The sequence below is a fragment of the Rhipicephalus microplus genome, chromosome 1 (genome assembly GCF_043290135.1).
Source record: "Rhipicephalus microplus isolate Deutch F79 chromosome 1, USDA_Rmic, whole genome shotgun sequence".
NCBI classification, from domain to species: domain Eukaryota; kingdom Metazoa; phylum Arthropoda; class Arachnida; order Ixodida; family Ixodidae; genus Rhipicephalus; species Rhipicephalus microplus.
In genome coordinates, this window is record NC_134700.1 from 181,712,772 (window position 1) to 181,733,263 (window position 20,492).

Sequence of the window (20,492 nt, forward strand, 5' to 3'; positions counted from 1 at the left end):
CCGGTGTCAGTAACTACTATCTGACGAAATGAGAAAAACTAAGTAAATAAAAGCACCATTGCCACAATAGGATTCGAACCCGGGTCCCTTGCGTTCCACGCCAATATTCTACAACTCAGCCACGTCGCTGCGCGAAAGCTCGTTGCAAACTGACCCTAGACAGACCCTTGTCAAGGAAGGAATCTCGTTAATATAAGTAATAAAGCATTTTAGAACAGCAAAGGGGGCAATGAGGCGTCACACAACGCGAATTTGTTAACGAGTTGGTCGTCGTATGCTCCAATGTCTACAAAAAATTACGAAGAATGGCGTTGGGAATGCTTTCCTACTACACAAAAATTAGTAGTGAATACCCTGTAAGTGCCTTCGTAACAGTTACCCAAAGAATGTTTAACAAAAGGCTGTAGAAAGACCGCTCTTCTAGCTAGTGCTGGAAGACCATGTCCTTAAATTTTGTCGCACGTGATTAAGAAACTCCAGGTGGCCGAAATTTCCAGAGCCCTCCACTACAGCGTCCCTCATAATCATATCGTAGCATATGGGACGTAAATGCACAACTATTATTATTCCGAGAAATACCGTGTAATTTTTCTTTGTAATTGCTTGCTGCAAACGAGTCGCTGATATGTTACGCATGCTTTGACCGGCACTCCTCTTTGATCAGCATACAGTGCCGTTAGTAAACATAAACCGGTTTATTCGGTGCGACTAAAGTATACTGCATGAAATCAGGGGCATCGTTGGTAAAAACAGACACGCTTTTAAGTTTTCGTAAAAAAATAAAGAAATGGGTGCTGTGCTTGCTACTGTCACATGCTAACCCAGCAGCAACAACAGCGATAACTAACAGGCGTTTACCGAATATAGCGGTGCCAACCGGCATCGAGTGCACATGAAAAGCAACCACGCAGAGTTATGCTGTTACTTCCTGAGGAAACTCCATTAGATGGACGCGTTAATCATAGCGACAGTTATATAGGGTGCTGAATTGAAGTGGTACGTGAGTTGGGCATAGGATGCACGTGGCCCATTACGTGAATAACTTTCCTGCATGGCCGCGGCGGCGTCTCCGGATATCTACTTCCATGATGCATTTCGTAGGAATGCAAGACATTCCATCACCCCCAGTTACTTTGCTTCTTTCTTTCCCAGCATTTCTCACAGAGGAAGGCCAACGTGTGTTCTTTCTTCGTTTTTTTTTCTTTTTGTTGATGTGATGTGCACGATACTTCTTTCTTTCTTTCCTTCTATCTATCTATCTTTCTTTCTTTCTTTCTTTCTTTCTTTTATGAAGACACGCAGATGTGACAATGGCCATGTGTAATACTTTATGTGCGTATACGGCATTAACTCCTATATGAACAGGCCACATCCACAGCGCATGCGCTGTTTTTTTCTCCCTCGTGTTCATGCAAGCACTATTTTTTTTTCAAAACTATACCACATTGCACATTCTTCAGCTGTGGTGACAACTTGGAGTTTACAAGCTCGAATCAGAAGTCACAAAGTCTGTAAGTATTTAGGGTTGTCTTATTAGTTTATATGCGTATATGAACTATCTGTTCGGACATGTTTCTTCATAAAATTGGTGAAACTTGCAACTAAGCCGCGCAAGCCTTGAAACACGAAACTGTACATTTTTGCAGACTTATCCGATTGCTTCTAGACTGCTTCTAGATCGTTGCTATACTTTAGATAGGCGGTGATAGGTTGTCTATACGTTGATTTATAACGCAAAGAGCAGTTCGGGTTAAATCTCGTACATTCACAGACACGACGTTGATGTACAAACTCCTAAGGCCGAAAGTCGCGCTGAAACGAAGCGTTCGCCTCTCTCACAGACTTACGGGCACGTCGTCATTGGCATAGGCCTGTCATCGCTTCGGGGTCCAGTTATTGACCCCGAAGCGATGGCAGGCCTATGCCAATGACGACGAAGTCCAGTTAACATAACCAGTTATTGGGCCAGTTGGTGTGACATTTTTGCATACGGGAAAGCGGATTTGGTTAGGAAGAAAGAACACACGACAGAGAAGACGCCGGGAGTCTAAGGGGTCGTCTGGCAGCTACCGTTGCTTTTCTTGTTCCCTGGTACTATCTTGTTGTGCGTTCTTGGGGTCTTCGGCTCACCGCTGTCACTTCGCAGTCGTTTGTTGTTGGGCTCCTGCCTTCTTCATTTTACAGCGAAAGCGGTTATGAGATCTAAGCTCGGGTCTCGCGCAGTGGCGTACGGTTGTCCGCCGCCGCCGCCGGTAAGTAACCACATCTCGCAAAATTAAAAAAAAAACAGCAGCTCAAGTACCAAGGACACAGTGGGGCTCGAAACCGGGTCCTCTGGGTGGCATTCCAGTATTCTACCACTGAGTCACGCTGGTGTTTGGGACTTGTTGGCAAACTTGCTTTAGGCAGGCTTAATGCCAGGAAAGCGATCGCGTTAATACGACTTACAAAGCGTTTTAAAACAGCGAAAGCTTCAACCAGTCGTCGCGCAATGCGAATAGCGCAACGAGTGGGTCGTCCAACGCTCCAACTCATTACAAAAGCTTTGTTTTAGTTCAGCTATTCACAGTGGCGCGTATACTCACTTCCGGCATAATTCCTCATCGTCGTCAGCCACTGCAGGAACAATTGGCGCAAAATTCTTCGCAATAGTTTTGCGGGTACCACGCCTCTCAGAAGAATGATGAAAAATAGCACAGCGAATGATGGCCTACTGCCCTAAATTTTTTGTTATTAATGCCGTAGTGGACATCAAGCAAGTGTGTTTGCAGCAGTTACCCAATGAGTGCTTAGAAAACGCGCTGAAAGGCCGCTCTTCTAGATTTCGCTGTGACTGTGCTACGCCTACCACGCAGGCCTGGTGGCTTTATTTTTTTTTTTGAAGGGCCAGTGGTGAGTCAAAGTGATTTATTCAATTTCTGTGACACGTACCCGTTTATTATGAAGATAATTTTTTTTTGCATCGTCGGAGAAGGATGGACTCACTAAACAGCTCCGTTATCAAAAGCTATAAGAGCTTTGGTTTACTTACACTGGTTAAAAGAGATTCCGCAGAGAAAGGCTGAAAATAATTTTTACCACCTGGTCTTCTGCGCTTACATCACTCTGTACTCGGGCCTACAAGCTCTGTCGTCACGCATCTATACAACTGCGTGAATATGGCTGACCATTTCTTGACAGCGTGCCACTATACGCATTCGCAAGCGTTATAATCTTGGCACTTTTTTTTTGTGCCTCGAAGGCGCTGCTTTGTATACCACCTTTGCTTAGCCATATTCAGCATCGAATCTTAGCGGCAGCTTTATATGCACTCTAGTAGCATGTTAAAATGTTAACGTCTGATGTGTTTTACGTTGAATGTGGTTTACGACAAATTGGACAAAGAGGATTGTAAGGAAGAACAGAAAATCCCTTCGAGACAAGGAAATAGCGGCGTTGTAAAGAACCCTCTTCTTGTGCCTCATCGTACGAGCTTAATAGGCTTTCGGACAGCATTCGGTACGAGTTCGGTGGAGTTCAAGCTTCACTGCTGGAAAAGCATCTTCCGACACCCGCACTCGAGCTACGAGACTTGAGATGAACGTTCTATCACGCGTTTTCTTTTTAAGAACAGGCGGACTAGTAGAGTTATACATGCTGCGGTGAGTGTTGGTTTTGTGCGATACTTCGCGAGTTTACAGAGCAGCGTGAACACGCAATCAGTTGGTCTCATCTGTATGAGCAGCGCTTTGTTTTTCATTATTTATATCTAAATCTTTTACCATCCGAAATTTAATGCTGTGCATCTGCATAGGTGATCAGTCTAGTGTGAACCCGTGTGACCGTTTCTTTCAGTCCAGTGTTGCACTTAGTTGTTTTAACAATGCCATAATTTCTGAGGCGTATACAACCCTTGTATACTAATGACCTGTGGTACAATAGAAATCGCTTCCGTGGGTGCTGAAGTACATAGTGTCCAGCGTGCAGCATAGATACATAACGCATCAGACGTCATTTGCAACCAGAGCGTATCGTCTCGTTGCTAACCTTATGGGCAAAAAAGTAACAAACATTGCGTAATAACTTCGATGCCCTTTGCATTGCAACAATGCTGGTCCGCTGCTGGCTTTCAAAGAAGCATGACCGCATTTTTTTGTGTGTACAGCTTTAAAGCAGACAAAAATCTGCACAGTAAGTACCCTTGCATTCCTTGGTAATTTGCAGCGCCCCTGTTTTCTTTCTGCCTAACGCTTTCATATCTTGAGCATTAGGTATGAGACTGGGGCAATAAATAAGTGTACCTGCAACCCTTGGCGTCATCACCACTGTCTATCCATCTCTTTACTTTCCTGCGAGCATCGAGATTAAGCAATACAGAGTTAAATGTGCGATGCGGAAAGTCGCGCTTAAGCGCAACCAGCACTTCGTCGGTTGAAACATCGTAGACTGACCATCTGCGGTTCACAGCAAACCTGGCAATACCTTGCGTTTATTGTAGTGCCGTGAAAGAATGTGTCAGCCGACGCATGGTAGGAGAGAGAGAGAAAGAAAAACTCAATACGGCTGTAGCAGTAAGTTAAAGTAAAATGTGAAGGCCAGAACAATTGATGTGGGAGGGAGGCTAGGAGGCACCGGCGACGTCTGTCTATCACTCGCCCCTCGAAAAGCCCGGCCCAACAACTGAGCTTGTTTGAAACAGAGTCACGACCAGACGAAGAAGGACACACCAGTAAGTTCATGGACACGTAATCTAGCTCCACTGAAATGGTTTCCATTCGACCAGCATAGCCTTCTCATTGCCTACCTTGTACGTCAAAAAACTAAATGAGCAAGTGCCTTGACGCACAAAGAAAGCAGGTTGTATACAAAAGTGCTTCTTCTATCTTGTTACCTTCTTTCAACACTGAGGTGTGCTTGGCGTATAGCAATTTCAAAATACCCTGTGAGACCACTAGCTGAAGATGGATATGTATTCAAGTGGCAACGTCGTGTCCAAGAGACGCGGGCTGATCCCATGAAAAGATCTTCATTAAAGTACGCTGCTGCTCTCGTTACAGCAACAGCTGTCCGGCATAACAAATAAATATGTACCCCAGCGCACCAGAAGACAGTTTGGAAGCCAGCTGGACCCATGTCGACTTCAGACTATTTTGCCTTTTCGGCGGTGGATGCGACGAGTAGGTTTTCCAAAATAGTTTTGCTTTCCGTTGTGATAGCATCGACGACGCTGCATTTGACGGTTGTGGTCCTAGAAGACCCTTAAAGGTCCGGCTTGTGGGGCCGACCCCTCTGGTGCACAGGCAGGATCACTTGCTGTGGCAACAGCTCTCATTGATGACAGACCATACTCAGAGCAAAAGATTTCGGAATGCCAAAATGACTAGCTATCACAGCAAAGGTCAATGAATGTACTGCTAAATTTTACACGAAGAAGAAAAAAAGATTTGCACCAACGTTTTTTAATTGAGGTAATGGTCACGCATGAATTCAAAAGGTATAGGCAGGGTTTTTTTTCTGAAAGGAGTGGGGGGGGGGGGGGGTGCTGCACCCTCTTTATCTGAAAGGGGGTGCCAGGCTAGCATATTCATGGGGTAAGGTCATTACGTGCTCTGCATGCCAGGCCAAAAAAAAAGTGAAAAGAAACATTCGGGGTTTGGGGAGGGGGCACGGGCCTAATGTATCATCTTCTGGCTACGCCTCTGATGTAATCTCAAAGCTGTCTGTTTTGCACCTGTAGGATCCTCGTTGTATTTTATTCTCATCTTTCAGAACGCCTTTTAAATTCCAAACAAGCCTTTCTTAGTGCAGAAAGAGCAACCTAAACTCCGCTTTCAGTGAAATCAAAATCTGCCTCCATGACTTTCTCATTTCTTTTGTCTCATCTATCTGTTACGTGTTTTATGCAAGATTGCATCTTCTCATTTTGTAATCCGGCGCTGACAACGGGGACGTTGTTGGCATAGCTGTTCGTGCAGCAGCTTCGCACGTCCAACGAAGCCCACCAACAGTGGCGACGTGCAAGATCGGCCGCACAGAGCACGTATATTCGAGCACCGGCGAAGCGTGTCTGTGGCCGTCAGCGATGACCTCGCGCTATAACGCGATCGGGTCACGCTCGTCGCGATAATCTCGGTTCGTGCACCACGGATACTTCACCCGCTTCCAGCCCACACGGAAAGCGGGCTGCTTGATCACTTATCAAATCTTTTTTTCGAGCCGTTTATTTTGATACATCGCGTGTTCGTATCTAGTCTTTAGCAGCGACACTGTCAGCGAAAAGCCCACCCAGCTGTCGACATTGACGGGTATCTCGCAGAGACAATCACTGTACCCTCTGTCCCACAGCCGTTATGTGGAAGCTGATGAGGGCGGGTGCGTACGATTCTGTGACGTGAGTCAAGTAAAAGCTATAGGCAAGGAGCTTCGCGCTTCTCATCTCGACGTACCCGCAATTTTCACTCGAAGCGGAGACGCAAGGAAAAGGAAGGACACCGATGCAGAGGTGTGTGTGTGTGTTTTGTGCGGCGTGCACGGTTTCATATATCTATGCTTGATTCGGCCGATCTATTTCGTGCCAGACCGCCATATACAGTAAACAAACTGTGCAAGAGCGTGGCTCTTGACCACATCCTTAGAATCACAATGTATAATTTACAATTTTTGCCCATGCAGGTATAATTTCAAAGTCTGAGTGACAGAAATACACCGGAAATCTTGAAATAGTCGCTTTTCTTTCAAGAGTGGGTCAATGTGTTCGGGAGCGTGACTCCACGCGCATCATGCTATTCGATCCAGTGACGTCAGTGTCTCGGCGGTGGCTTAACTTCTGATGGGACAAGACCATGACGAACACGAGGTCACGGGCACGGCTTCCAATCACGGCGGTAACGATGCGATTTGGGTGAAATATAAAATCACCCACGTATTCAAGTTTAGCTAGTCATAGTACAAATAAGAGTGATTAAAATACATTGTCACGTTGATAACAGTACGCTGGGCGGTGCACAAACTAATAGAGAGGTGGACCACACTCGCAATAAATAAAAGTAATTTATTAGACTAAATTACACCCGAAAGCAAGCTTGTATGCACCGCTCGACGACGACAAAAACAGAACAGCACTTCCCAACGGTGGCTACCAGACTGCCCACTGGCGGATGCCTGAATTTTCAATGGAGGCGAAAACGCTGTGGGCTCGTGCGCTCAGATTCGGGTGCACGTTAAAGAACCCCATGTGGTCAAAATTTCCGGAGCCTTCCACTATTGGTCGTCTCTCATATTAATATGGTGGTTTTGAGACGTTAAACCCCACATATTAATCAAACAATCAATCATCTGGTGGATGTGGTGATCCCTTATCTATTCGTTGCGTCTCAACACATTCGAGCATCAGGATGGCGGCTACAGTCGACCACATGCGAAACGCGGGAAGGAACGCGATACGATAGTCCAGTCCGCCTATAGTTTTTCTAAATGAACGTGGCAATACATTTTATGAATGAAATTTGTATGGACGTCTGAATCTATGGATTTTCTTTCTCCTTCTCATACACCCATACCTGTCACATAATAAAGCTATTATTTTTCTTTCTTGCTAGTTGTTTCACAGGCAACAATAAATAGCAAGGAATTTTTTTATAGTTGAATTGCCAAAGCCAATAGTCTGCATTATACGGCTAAACGTGCTATCGGATGTGACATATATGTGGGTAGCGTTACAGAAATGTGGCTATTGTGCCGGCTATACTCAAGAAACCGGGAAGAAAAGATAGAAACGCCCCCGAAAAAAAAAACAGTGGGTGAAGCGGCTGCCAGCGTGACCTGAAAACCCACGGTTACTATACGCTGTTGCGCGTAAAAGGTCAGTGATCGAACACGGTGGGTGGCCATGGTGAGGGAGCAGATGGAGTCGACGACTACACGTTGTATGTATAAGGGTCGCTCGTCTCGAGTTGAATGCAAATACATGCGTGTATGAATGAGGACAGAAAGCCCGCTTTGTGGTGCTATAACGTGGCATAAGTTCTAGTTTGCCTAACGAATTAATCAGCTTTATTCAGGCAGTGGCAGTGCGCAAGTATGCGTATCAAATTAGCGCGTCGTTGGCCAGTAATCGACAGCAAGCATTTGTTTTGATGTATATTCTAATCATTAGGAGCAGTGATAGCATTCGCGAAATGGCCTTACTCTACAATTGTTGGCTGGAGAAAACTTTGGCCAGTCATGTCTCTAAATATTTTAATGAATACGAAATAAGGAACGAGAAGACCTAAGAAACCATCTTCGACTGCCCAATGCGTGTGTTCGTTTCGGTGTTTTTACATTATATAAGACTAATATGCAAAAAAATTAAAAAATTTTTCTCTAGAAAGTTTAATGGCATGCTCGTTATTCTCTACAATCCTAAAGTATGCCAACTTCTCGCACTTTTCGTGCAATTGGAAATTTCGTAACACGGGTGTGGGCATCGTTTTTTCCCGCTGCGTGATGGGAAGCACTTCGAGAGCAGAGCGGTGGGTTTTGTTAGACACAGTAATGAAACATACATAGCTACATTGCCTCTCAAATAGGAATCATGCGTTTTTTTTTAAACGACGATCATTTACTTGTAATGTATTGCTTTCTCTATTTGTCTTTCTTAACCCTTCCGCCAGTTTGCACGATTCCGCAGAACCAATTTCAATTTATACGATGATGTGGCCATGAGTGAATAACAAAGTCTATACGATTTTGCATCCTAAAGCAGCACGTGGGTTTTAAGACAATCTATTACAGTCGCCTATGCCTAACATTTGACAATAAGCGTCAGTTGTAGGCTAAAGAGACGGTTATATTTTCATTCTACCGCATTGCACATATGCTATTTTGTTCTCGGCACCAGAAAAAAAAACAACAATGACTATTAGGATGCATAAGTCTTGAAACGACACCTTTAGTTATCATATATGTTGTGCAGTGATTTGAATTTACTTTTATCTTTGAGTTTATTCATTTAACGTGAATATAAGCCATAATACGCGATTGTTCTTGCATATAATGTTTTTGTCGGAATACCATCGCAGCGACTGGGAATGAAGTTGCCGAAATCATGGACAGTTTGATTGATTGATTGATTGATTTGTGGGGTTTAACGTCCTAAAACGACGATATGAATATAAGAGACGCCGTATTAGAGGGCTACGGAAATTTCAACCACATGGGGTTCTTTAACGTGCACCCAAATCTATGCACACGGGCTTACATTTCCGCCTCCATCGGAATTGCAGCCGCCGCAGCCGGGATTTGATCCCCCGACCTGCGGGTCAGCAGCCGAGTATACCTTAGCCACTATACCACCACGGCGGGGCTCATGGAGAGTTCACCGTAGACACTCAGCTAACGTTTCAGGTACGAAATGAATATTTCTTTTGTTGTTGAAGAAGTCTGTGTTGTATTTCGACAGTGCGCAGCCGACCACTGCGTGATGCTAAGCCATGGAAAGTAATGTAGTTGATGAGCATCAACGTTCACAGCCACCAATTCGTGTTGTAAACACACCCGCTCCACATATGCCTTTTTCTAGCACTGAGTGCGCAGGTTAGATATATACCTACGAAAGCAGCGCAAGGAAACGAAGTGTGTGGTCAACAAAATGGACGAACAGGAAGCTTTCATCGGTATATTTACCCTATTGCCCGCACTCGCGAAAACCGTTTGACGTTCGTGATGAGAGCTAAGCACAGTCTCGTGACTCACATTCGACAAATTATATAGGTCTGCATACGCTTTGCTTCGGCCTTCAACACCTGCGAGGCGCTTCGAATCGGTAATACACGTGTGCTTTATATATGGACACATATGCGACGTTCGTGTGTACAGAGTGATCCCCTACTGAATAAAGAAGGAAACGATGAATGCTTCGGGGTGGTGCACGATATAGTCACCGAACGCTCGTTTCTGAGCCCGCAGGTGATCCTTGCTTGAAAGGAAGGGGCGGGGACTCAACCGGTAGCTAAAGGCGGCTGCCCGAGTCGACGTTTTTACGACTCTCATGAACGCTTTCTGATGCGTAAGCATTACCATCGAACTCATCGAGTACTGCACAATTACGGCACGATATACCTACACCTACACTGTCGTATAAGAAGGCGTATAAGGAGAACAAACTAGACGGGCGATGCAGGAAAGCAACCGTTGAAGTGGCCATATGTGTCTCGAAAACTAAAGCGTTGAGGCATATGTCCGCTCGCGCCCCGATGCAGGAAAGTGCCCGTGGCAAACTTGACGCCCGTGGTATAGCCGCCCGGCCTCGCTCAACGCTTGTCCAAAATTATGGCTTGGATACAGATTAACACAACAGGCCTCGGTTCCCGATACTCACGCCGCTGAGAGGGCGTTTCATCTACGGAAAGGCAGAACAAGGTTGTTCCTGTTGCTGCCATCGTGATGTTGGTTACGCAGGGATCACAAGTGGAAAACATGTTGACAACCAATATCTCGTGTGATTCTCGCACTTTCACCAATCCTGTGTTTATGGAGAAAATACTTTCTGACACTTGTGTTCTGGTGCACTCGTATAGCAGTTGATGTCAAGAGCTTTCCGAAGCAGTTTGAGGTATAGTGGTGTTAACGTTGCTATGAGGTCATGCCGTAGCACGTCATGCCGTAAAAACGCATCTAGTGATTGAGGCATGGCATATCGATAATAGGGGTATCGCATGCGTGAGCAAACAGTCAAGGAACTTGCATGTCAAGTGACAGTTATATTTCACGTAGACCGCAAGTTGTGCCAGGTTGGCTGTATGTTCACCGAATGCCTGAGCATGCGCAGAAAAATGTTCGTGCTCTCTGTCATTTCGCTGTTGTCTGCCTATGATGCTGTTAGTAGGCGTTTGACGTGTCTTGACATTCTTATTGTGTCTGTGTTCGCACACGCTGCCTTTTAGAATGCATCTAGGCCTGCAAAACGTGTTTTAGTAACGACACCATCGGAACATGCGCACCACCATCCTCTCTCTATATAATATCAGAAGCTCGTACATGTGGATTCTCACCACCTTCTGTAAGATGTCACCATACATTCTCCATATGACGGGCGAGAAATGTCGCTTTTTTTTTCAGTAATAGTATCGATGGTTCGCTGATACATATCGAAGCTAATTGAATCATGTAGAGTTTAAACAGTTCTCTTTCAGTGCTGTTCATACTGTTAGCGATTAAACTGTAGGCTTGAACCTTGGGTAGTAACCACAGCTCTTTACATGCATGGGCAAGTGATTGCCACAACCACCCCTTACACAAGTACGATGCACCGTCGCGCCGTCGCCCACTCTTCCACCATCTGTGCATCCCTTCCTCCTCTACACACCGCGCGCGCTTCACTCCTCCACCATCTGTGCACCCTTCCTCCTCTACACACCGCGTTCGACATCTACAATTCTCCTGATTCTCCAGTGGACGCGCATGTGGCGTCGCGCTTCGAGAACATTCAACAGCTGACAGTGCATGCGCCGTCGTGCTGTATATATACTCAAGGTCGGCACTCGCTCGCTCAGTTGCCGCTCGTCGGTTGGTTTGTACGGCGCGTCGACGTCCAAGGTCGCGGTGAAATGAATTCCAACGAATCCACAAACACAATGATCGACGTCCCTTCGACCAGCGCCGCCCTTTCGCATACGTGTGTACGTGTTCACTCATTTAACACCCCCTCCTACAACCACGTTAACCAATTTAGCCATCGACCCAAGTAAGTCGCAATTTAACACCCCATTTCACAACCACGTTAACCAATTTAGCCATCGACCCAAGTAAGTCGCACTTTAACACCCCGTTAACCAATTATATGGTCCGCATCCTCCTCAGTGTTCCCCCGAGGGAAGCTGCGGGCAATTTTTTTCAACGTAGTACGCGTCTGCGTCCATTTGAAAGGTGCTATTTATGTTAGTTTGCTTCGCATCTAGTTCGCCTAAGCATGTATGCCAATCTATAGCTCAAACCGAGCTTTCCTTGTATTATGCGTTTTGCATTAGGTATAACTAAGTGCAAATAAGATAACTGCTAAATTCACCTTCACTTTTTTAAAGCGCTTTTTCGTAATGATGACCGTTGAATAAATACAAGAACGTTGCAGCTTCGTCTGCCTTATTAATCGCATGCAGAACAAAACCGCTTTGGCCTCATCACCTGCTGCGCCATTATCGCTACGCCTGTTACGAACTCGTTATACCGACCACCTGTCGCGTGCACTGAAAGATTTCCGAGGCTTCATTTCACTGCGAACGTATAATGTGAACGGTCTCTATCTACACGTGCATAAAGTGGCCCTCGTTACATTTAGTTTTTTTCTTCTTCGCAAGTCCAGCCTCGCCACATTATTGAAACATTGCGACAGCGGCGATCATCTCTGGCCGGCGACTTGTGTATACAAACAGCTCGATCCACATCGCTGCTTTCAGCGTAACCTGTTAGTCCCCTCATAACTCGCACGGCGCTAACAGTTCGTATTATGCATGCCGTCCGTATAACCACGCTTCGGACTGCGAGTCGGCACTGCGGAACACTGCACGAAGAGCTGCCGCGGTTGTTCGTAAACTGCTGCGGATGTGGTCTCTGTACGTGAAGAGAGACGTAGAGAGCCGCGTAGTTCTTTGTAATGCTGACACGCTACGGCGGTCGCTTGTGTGTACGTGGACGTTCACGACGATTCACGTCTGGAGGCTCGTGGTGCGTCGCAGGTCGTCGCCGCCTACGCGAAAGAATGCGACCCGCGCAGCCGTGTGAGAGATGCGCGGGGACAAAGGCATCCTTTGCGCCCGTAGCCGCGTCACATTGCAGGTACAGGAGAAAGAGCGAAATGCCGCGATGGATAACGGGGCTGCGAAGGGCTGCGAAGGGCTGCGCCGCGTCGCATATTGATGGGACCTCGCTGGAGACAACTATCGCATCGGCTGATCGGCAGACGGAATCGTGGAGGGGCGCTGGAGACAACAGTACTCGCTCGGTGCACATCTATTGTCACGCCCCCTCAGCTGATATGAACTAATGCACTCCCGTCGCTGCTGTATATATATATATATATATATATATATATATATATATATATATATATATATATATATATATATATATATATATATATATATATATATATATATATATATATATATATATATGGGATATGGCACAACGGGAGCGTTGTCAACAAGGATAAATATATTTATTTCCCAACAGTTTCGGGAGGGGACCTCCCTTCATCAGGGGATGAACTGTTGGGAAATAAATATATTTATCCTTGTTGACAACGCTCCCGTTGTGCCATATCCCATACCTTCACGAAGACTAACTGGCCCATTGAATTATTACTCCCACTATATATATATATATATATATATATATATATATATATATATATATATATATATATATATATATATATATATATATATATATATAAATATATGTATATATATATATATATATATATATATATATATATATATATATATATATATATATATATATATATATATATATATATATATATATATATATATATATATATATATATATATATATATATATATATATATATACGTACCACAGGCTCATAAAGGGGTGTTCCATACTCGCCGCTATGGCTACAGATGGCGCTGACTGACTCTCCCACGTTAAACTTCACATATAAACCTTACAAAGTGGCTGGGGCGACAGCCGCCGTGAAAGCTCAGTGGTTACTGCATCGAACACGTTTTTCAAAGGTCGTAGGCTCGAGTCCTGCTCACGGCAAATTTATTTTTTACCCACTTTTCTTTCTTTCTCTTTACATTACATTGGTTCTATTAACTTCGCATATACATTCCTTGGCATTATTGTCAGTTAGATCTCATTAATATTGTGCCAAAACACGGAAAAACAAGCCCTTAGCTATACACTTCTTTCCCTCACACACACACACACACACACACACACACATATATATATATATATATATATATATATATATATATATATATATATATATATATATATATATATATATATATATATATATATATATATATATATATATATATATATAATGTACTAGGACATATTGAATATATCTTAGGGCAGGTAAATATTCATGTTTTGCCAAGGTTGCAAACGGATCATGTGATAAGCCTAATGATGAAATTTTTATTCAAAGTGATACTGTTCATACATGCCCTAGAAGTCACACTTTTCCCCGTTTTTTCAGTTCGCTGTCAAGAGTTCTTTTGATGTCGTTTAACAGTTACGTGTAAAAAAACTGGCTGTCAAAGGGCCCGTAATACGGGCAAGTGGTTACTACAAGGTACGGTGCATTATCTATAAAATAAAGGTGACGAATGGACACAGTGTCATAACTACCTGGAAATGTCCTGTTTCCGAATTGAATGATGCAAGATGCAAGCCCTTTTCTTACCCGTTTCTAGAATGCTAATCGGTTATTAAGCCGTTCAAGAAAAAAAAAAAGCTAACTAAACAGCCACTTTGTACCTGCGGAATTTCGATTATATAACAAACGCAGCCTTGTGACTTGTGCCTGCTTCAATTACGGCTTCGGGTTCCCCAATTTTGATGAGCCAAATTGTCGGACTTATTTTATTTTCGCAGAAACCACATACGTGTTCCCAGCATGACAGAGATAGTCTCGAGAATAAAAGGTTAAAACACGACGTTTCAATCTTGTTAGCATGCAGTGCCTCGGATTCTGCTTTCTTGTTGAAGTGTCGACGTAAGAACGAAATTGCCGCGAGTTTACGCGCCGAAATCCCCATAGCATTAGGAGTCATGCACGCCCTGTGAGAATCCCCATTAAAATTCTGACCTACACATCTTTAACATGCACCTACATCTAAAGAACTGTTGTTCGTGCATTTACTCCCCTTCGAAAGGATGCAGTTTTGGCGGGGAATCGAGCTGCCCTGCTCTATATATTACCAGCGTGATACCGTATCCTACACCGGCGGATGATGTGTTGGTCGGGTGAGTGTTGGCGTGGGCATTTCCGACCTCTAGTGACACTTTCTTCTTATTTGCTAGAATAGCGAAGTACTAGATCTGCGGTGGAATCGTAACAAGTGCTCCTCTTCAGCATGACATTATGATGGCAGATAACAAGAATGCCTGCATTGTTCTGACAAGCTTTTCTATGCTGTCGGAGGGCTAAGCGTTGTCAGGTGCACCATACGACTGCAGAGATGAACTTTGACCACTCATTCAAGAATATTCCTACTCGTTGTCTCGACCTGTACGGTTCACCTGTTTTGTGTTGCACTTGTAACAAGACATAAAGAAATCGCAAAATCGAAGGGAAGGCATTTCCGCTTTAATAAGCGTCAAACACAGGCGCACCATCGTGATTAGTGACTCAATTACGTCGACCACAAAGATGCATTCTCCTCGCTGAGTGGAATATCCTCTCGGAATGAAAATTGGAGACCCACGGTGCTCTCGCCTTAAGGCTTCTGCACCGGTTGCCCTGCAGTAACCCGAGGATTACGTTCTTGTGAGCCCAAATAGCAACGCTAGGCGAAAATAAGCGCATTTCCAGGCGGGGGTCAACTCAACAAGAAGTTGGCCCACCTCTCTACCAGGAAACGCAGCGCCGCATCGCGCGTTGGTTTTCGCTTGACCTCTTGCGTTTGAAGAGAGGAGCTGGGTACAGTGGCGAGACGGGTTCTGATAAAGCCACCATTTCAGAATGTGCGTGTGTAGCAGCGTATCAAGACACAGAAGCGGTGGACACTTAGCTCCCGGTCTTTCTGGTGCAAGCTCGACACGCTGATGAATCACGTGCCAGGTCGTATATACGAGCCATTGTTGCGGCAACCCAGCCGTTGGAAGCTCGGAAGAAACGCGGCCGCGCTTGCCTCGGTGTGAAGCGAATGAGCGAGGTGATGTCTAGTGAAACTGCACCGAGCATGCGGGTGCATATAAATACAGTCCGTCGTTTTACTCTGCAGCACCCATAGAGTTTACCACCGGAACAATTTGACACCGGGCGACTTAACTGTCGTGTCAACGAGCCTTTGGCGTTGGTAGATACATTAACGCCTTAAGAGTGGTTTAACTGCAAACAGTTGTCAATCCACATCTTGATGTGCTGTTTAGCAGTATTTCTCAAGATCAAATATGCACAAGATATTTTGATCATGAGGATACAGCCAGCATTGCCAAGTCATGGAGTTAGTAGCCTACCATTTTGCTTCTAAAGTAAACAACCAGTGTGTTAAACAAGTTGTAACAAGTCGCGTTTGTTCTTAATATATTGTAATTTAACTAAAAATTAATTGAACATACCATAATCAGCGACGAATCAAAACTAATCGCCTTAACTTTAGAAGACAGAAAGAAGGCATCGTTGATCAGTGAATGCAAGTGATGCGCACCCTATCGCATTCTACTCTTGAGGGGAAGCTCAATCGTCCTTGAAATTTTGGTGCTAGCGAAACGGGAAGCGTGATCGATGACAATGATCTTTATGTGGTGGGATGACATTTGAAAACTTGTGGGCTTTGGACCTGCCAGGTTGGTACAGGAGAGCACAGTGGGATATAACAGGCACCCTTTGTTCTCTGGTGAGCGTTAAATAGGAAGGAATGATGACGGGCGTGAAATTTACTAATTGGTAGAATCATTTGCAAGGAAATTTCTTTTGACGCCGTAATACTGGGCATTGATAGTCAGGGTAGAAAAACTGGGCAGTGATGGGCGAGTTCAGTAGTACTGGCCCATCCGAAGCGACGCCTCGGATTTGCCTCTACGAAACACTGCCAACATTGCGCCTAAGCGGAGATCTTTGAGCACTTTCTCCTGCGGTAAATTGTTCTTAAAGCATTATGAGAAGAAATATCGAGCTGCTGCCACAGGGCCGACCGACAGTACTAAGGCGCTCATTTGGCAACACGGTGCTCCTTGCACTCTGAAGGCTGCTTAAACTTTTTTTCAGAAGTCCGGACGCACCCGCGGGCTTCTCTCACTGACATAACATTGCTGTTGTGCAGAGCCCGGAGCAAAACTCTCTAAAAAAGGTTATTTCACGAGATAATGATTGAAAGTTATCTCCTTCTGTGTCCCGAGTAGTCCCCATTTATCGTAGCCTTTCTCCACAGATTTCACTAACCCTTCGTTGACTGGTGATCGCGGTTTGGATGGGAACTTCTCGATCTCGACATCTACACTGCGGCCATCAGTTGATTACCAGAGATCACTTATTGCCTAATGTTTTGGTTGGTGTATACCTTGATTATCATGAATTATTTGTGGTTTTGGAGCTTAGTACTGAACGATCTTGAATTTTTCCCCCCATTTTCTACTGTTCTTTTTTTCAACTGGGTCAACTGTTCAGCTGTAGCTAGTTTCTAGTCTTTCTACGTACACTCTGTACTGGAACAATAACAAAAGAAAATGACATGGAAGCAGCAGAGTGAAGCTCGATTGTTAGTATTCAGTCCCACTCTAACAAGCACGAGATAACGTGCTTTACGCGTTCTGTTCCGTCACCTTACAGACGCGTACGGCATAAACTCTGCACCTTTTGCCTTGTTGTGATTTTGTGCCCGTGAGTGGCTGGCGTACCAACTCTTGCCGGTCAGCTTTTTCCACCTGTGTAGTAACGCATCCTGGAATGCTGAAGTGCAGTGGCCAAGATCAATGCAAGCTTTCCTTTTCTCTGCGTGATGGGTCGCACTATAGAGAAGAAAGCAACATTTCGTTCTATCAACCGCTTTCGCGTGACCTTATAGTAAAGAAAGACAAACACCTAAATGGAAGCTGTTCTTTGAAAACAGCTCTTAAAGGTCACGCATAGTCTGGCTACGTGCATGCCACACACTGTCCAACCGATGAGTCTTTTAGGACGCAACACGTCGGGACTACCCTATTCTCCTGTCAACGCTCACAACAATATGATCACCGTCTCTTCTCAACAAAGATGCCACGTCCCGGTTCGCACCTTCCTTCCTATCTCCTTCATCTGCCTACCGCGCGGGCCTCACGTCGAGCTGTGTTTGTAATGGCAGGCTACCAGACAGGCTCCGCAGTATACGCGATCTCCGCAAAGCGTTCGTGGACTGTGCTGTCGGGAGAACCCTGGATGACGCAACGGCTCGTGCCGTGACGCCTCTGTCCGGAGCGTTTACGCTGCAGGAAGTCGTTGGTGTTGACCGGTGAGGCAGAATGGGGGAGAGGGGGCATCTCGATCCTAACGGCTCCATTGTGCTAGTGCGGGAGGACCTGCTGGAAAAGTGCTCTCAATCTCGTGACCTTTGCCGTCATCTCCGGATGCGGTCCATCGTGCATTTAAAGATGGCCGCCTTGGTCGCCAGCTCTCGGTCCACGGTGCTGATGACGGGACGCTGTGCGCGGTGGTCGCCGCGTACTCGAAAGCAGCGGTCGGATCGCATCCCCGTCGCCATCTTCGTCATCGCGACCGACAGTTCGCACGTAACGAGCCGCTGAAGGTCACAGCGGCGAAGTATAGAGGGCGCGGCGTGTGTGGTCGGTGCTATGAACGCACATCTCGACGAGATTGTGCGTGACTTATTGCCAAGGGTCATCGCGGAGATTTCTTTGTTCTTCGCCGCTTGGAGTGCAGGCGGATCGGATGCGGCAATGTTTGTTTAGCAGCGGGTGAGAGGTGAATTTTAACACGCCTGCCTGTTGCCTCTCACTGGGGAACCCTCGCTGAACAAGGCTTCTTTTTGAGCCGCGCAAGCAGTCTAAGTACCACGCATGAAGGCAGCTCCTGTATCTTGAGACCAGCTAGTCGAGGTCGTGAATGTCAGTAGAAATAAATACGCCTACGTGCGGCTGCTTTATCAAAAAAAAAAAAGAAATAGCACAGATTGCATCAAGTGACTCAAGTGTGAATTACCTAGGAGTGGGAATATTAAGCCTCTCACTGCTCGCCGAAAAAGACATCGCCACTAGGCCAGATTAACACCTTGCAATGCCACAACCAGCATATATAGACATTCTTTTTTTTTCTCGCGAACAGTAGCAGACTCGAACAGCTTGCCTCTTAGTGTACTCTGCAACACCGACTCTATCGCATCCTTTACATTTTAAACCGTTATATTGTTATCGCGTTCAACTCTCTAGGGCGAAGCTTAAGGTTCCCCCAATTTTTATTCATCAGGACTCGTAGACCTGGTGCAAAGCTCTGAACGCATATTCACTGTTGCATCTCCATCATTCCTTTCTCTTTTTATTGTATCTAATCCATTCCTTTCAATCCACGTTTGCTGCAGTGGCGAGTTTTGATTGATGGTTACGTGTCGCAAACCGTAACTCATTTACTCAATGCAAAGCAGCCTTGCTCCAGTTCTTGCTACTGATTGACCTAAGGCAAAAGAGCAAAAAAAAAAAAAAAAAACACTCGAAGCATTCGAGCTGGTGTAAAGAAGGAAATTAAATAGGAGCACTGCTCGTGTTCGTGACTGTTCGTGTCTGCAAAAGCAACTGTAACAGCGTCTGCGATGCAGCCGGAGGCACAACACGCGGGACACGGCTGCCAGGCATCGTCGCCGTGGCCGAACGCGTCTTTTTTTTTTTTTTTTTTTTTACAAAGGGAGCATCCCGGGCATTATACGTGCGCGACCGGATCCGCTCAATCAGCGAATGGTCGACGCTTTCGTGCGTCGTCGTGGCTCGCTCGAGTCGGTCGCGCGCGCACTTCCGCCTGACTAGTGATGCGGCCCGCACATCCAACGAATGCGCTATAGAGCCGCGACAACGCGAGGGGAGAACGCGTAGTGTGCCCGTGCGAACAAGCCGCATACATATGCGAGTGGAGATTTCAATGCAACGGAATGTTTGTTGCCAGAGAAGCGCCAGTAAATTGGCTGCGCAGCAATCCACAACAAAAAATATTTTTGATTCGAACTCTCCCGATCTCGTTAAAGGTACCTGGCGCGTTTCATCATTATGCATTTACGCCTTCGACCCGTTTCTCGGAGGAGCGCGGATTACGAAACCCTCTAATTAGACAACGTGTCAAAGTGTCTTGGATATGTTTTCTTTCTCATGTCTTTTTTTTTTCTTCGTAAGCAGAAAGTTGATTGAAAAGTTTACCGCAAACATGAAAGGGAGAAAATGAACCACGAAGTGGACTGCGTATACTTGCTCGTGAGTCTTTGATCTGGAAAAATTCATCCTTCTCGGCATTCGTTAAAACCTTTCTGGTGCCCTCCTCTCCTGCCCCCTTTTTACCTCCGGAACACTTCATTAGATCGCCTTTTCATAGCGTCCCGCTTTCATCTCCGAAACCATGTTTTCTATGTCGGAGAAACGCATCACAAGTGTGCGAGGTTCGCGCCAACCTGCAACCTATACCCCGCAGCAAACTGCAGGCCTTTGCATCCCGTCAGGTCATTTGCATATCCGTCATCGCCAAGGCAAAACCGCGAAGAAAGGAGGCGCCACAGTCGAACGTTACTCCGCGGCGTAATGGATATACGACAAGCGCCGAGGAATGCGCTCGTTCCATCAAAGTGGCGAATCTCTCACTC